This window comes from Sinohyriopsis cumingii, chromosome 7 (genome assembly GCF_028554795.1).
Source record: "Sinohyriopsis cumingii isolate HCF-2022 chromosome 7, ASM2855479v2, whole genome shotgun sequence".
Taxonomy (NCBI): Eukaryota; Metazoa; Mollusca; class Bivalvia; order Unionida; family Unionidae; genus Sinohyriopsis; species Sinohyriopsis cumingii.
The window spans coordinates 62,028,626-62,031,766 of record NC_142967.1 but is presented as its reverse complement, the minus strand read 5'-3'; positions in this window follow the sequence as shown (position 1 = coordinate 62,031,766).

Genomic DNA, 3,141 nt, shown 5'->3' with positions numbered 1-3,141 from the left:
AACATTATTTGTTTCGAATAAAGAGCGAATTCAATTTTTATTTCTAAATTTCGTCAGTAGACGAATTTCAAATTAGCGAAAAATTAAACATTTAAAAAAGTACGTACTCTGTAATTATCAATGTTCAAATTGGCGACGTCAACTAAGGGTGACATCCATTAAACGTTATGGTGCAGTGCATAATCTCTCTCTCTCTCTCTCTCTCTCTCTCATATTTCTCATATTTGAATTATGACCATTATATCTTCTTACATTTAAATACGTGATCCCTGAGCGGAAAATTTTTATGAAGGCTCTGTGAAGCTCGTGATGCCGCATTCCTTAATAAATAAACTTAGAATTGCTGGTTTTGGTCATCTGACGAGTCTAATAGTAATATTTCCAAATGGACGAGGGAAGTGATGAAAAAGTACAATCACTTAAATATTTTCGTAGGAGATGGACTTGTATGTATTATTTTCAGTTAATGCAGATGCTATTTGTTTGATACAGTACATACAATCTTTCAATCCACATGACAAATACTGCAAACTGCACCCGAATGTCAAGCGAATATTGCTTTTCGGTTTAGTTACAAATATGTGACATTTTAACCCAATTCTCCTTTTTAAGAAGTTGTGAATATAAATGAAACATTTTGTCGCCAAGAACTATGGATCCAGGTGCATTTATACAGGATTTCGCAATTAAACAAACAAAGCGAAACTACTGAAAATATGTCCCTGATCTCCCAAATGGCACTGAATCTTTGGGAGCTAAAACTAAGCTTCCCCGTGTTGCAGCAGTGGTTAATTTCTCCTGTATATACATCATCTTTTGCAGTTCAGCAGAAATGCCCACTGTTATGCTATTTTTAATTGTTAAATGTGTATCTGCGGTAGATACGATTATATTTTTATGTACAATTAAACTAACCCCTATTTTGTATGTCGGTTGGAGCTTTGTCTAAGTGGAATTTCTTGTTGTTCGTTCTTATTTCCACCCCCACACCACCTCGTTGTTTAACTTGTATGGTATTAGACACATGCTGAATACATCAAATCTATCAATAATGCCCTGTAGATCGCCCAAAATGGCACGCCACCTGTTGGCCAAAGCTGTTAAAATCTATCTGTAATTGCGCTGTTTGCTATTATTACGTGGCTTCTTATTTTTCGCTATTTTAAAGAGACAACCCTAGTAGAACTTCGTTAACTACATGTACTCAGAAACAAAAGGTGGAAGAGGTTTTGGCATCAAAGCTTGTGAATTTCTATCATTTCATGTTTATTTTAAACCGTTCGTATGTATTTAATTTTATCTCGAATATTGTCACTGTATTCACTTTGATTTTTGTAGTAATGAATATTCACTCGCCTCTCAACCTATTACATTTCTTGAGAAATAAGTTCGTTGATGTTAATTATAACCAATTAGACACTAGAGAAAATAAAAACACACTAATGTACGAAAAGCAAACCACAACTGAACTGTGTTTCTCATTCCGTATTATAAGTTCAGAATTTGATATTTCCATAATCAACATAAAATATTTGCATTCAGGACTTAATGCTTCTTTTGAAACATCGGTGCTAAAAATAACATCTTTGCTCAACACCTTCCTGACAAGCCATTGTTGACAAGCGCAGTGGCAGACTGCAAAGTTAGAACGTCGCTCCTCGGTTGGTGATTGATTATAGTCACGAAAACAGTTACGAATACAGTTATCATTTTCATAAAACTCACTTTGTTTATTGCCTGAACAGAAACTGATAGTGAGCCGACTTCAACACTGTGTAGACGAATTTGGCGCATTCTAAAAATTACCATACTCTCAAACAATCAGTCATTATCTAAGTCTGGAGAATTTGCATACTGCACTATTTAGACGTGCATCAAGGTCATTAGACCTTTTTCAAAATCAAATTAAACGGCTAGTCTCTAACTGGGAAAATAGACAATAGTCATATTTAATTTTTGATGTAACGCTCGAGACCAGTTTTACGCGATAATATGAGAACTTAACATCAAATGCGTTTCTCAGTCCAATTTTTTAAAACAAACTATGATCTTTTGAGTTTTGAGGTGTGTGTAATATTTTCTTTCATTAGTTAATGTACATCTTAAAACGTTCAAGCGCCAACGGCATTGAACAGTGGCTTGTACATGTGTGAAACTGTACTGGCTGACTGATATTGACTGTATGCAGAAAGCTACAGTAAACAGAGGTAGCAGCTAACTTCCACATTAGACACTCCTTCAACCGGTGCTTGGTGATGTATGTAAATTTCACGAAAAGACTGGGGACATAAATAACTTGATAGTCTTCACTGAAATCGCTTTGTCCATCATATGAATGGTCACTGTCAGAGTGAAAAAGCCATTATTATATGCTCATTTTTTCCCCCGTTAACTTTACATTGTCAGAATCGTTCAATATTACCCGATACTGAACTCGCGCGTCAATACACATACAGCATTCACGTGCATAAAGGAACTACTTTCTATTGTAAACAAACAATGGACGCAGACGCTAGCACTTTTGATTTTGTACACAAATCATGTACACTCGCGTAAGAGGCTCTTTACGTTATGGTTGTTTAAATTTGTTTTCTGAATTAACTAAAACAGATGTTTCGTGGACTGCCACATACCAGCTGCTTTGGCACATTCCGTGTTGATACTATGTTACGGATTTAGGCTAGCTACATTATATAACAGACGCAAGATAATGTCCTTACAAATAACATACAAGTGACAAGTCATATACTCCCTTCTTTAGCTGGTGATAAGAATGGCAAAATAAAATATACTTGCAGTTTTACATCCTGAATTTCCTCAAAATGTATTTTCTTAATTCTGCAAATCCGAATTACATGAGCCATGACATAGGTTTTCAATCTGGATAACACATTTCGAAACTGTGCTGTAATTTCGATGACAAGTGCAATTGCATCCTCCTTACTACACTCAAAATGAAATAAGCATTAAATTCCATAGCGTCTTTTGATAATTGCAATTGAAAGACTTCATATTTCTCCCACATTATGATTTCAAACATTCAGTGACAGAAACAGAAACACATTTGCAGATGTCAACACGCTTCTCCCTAGCTTATTAAATCTCATGTATTTCATGTGGAATCGTCACATACAAATCCAG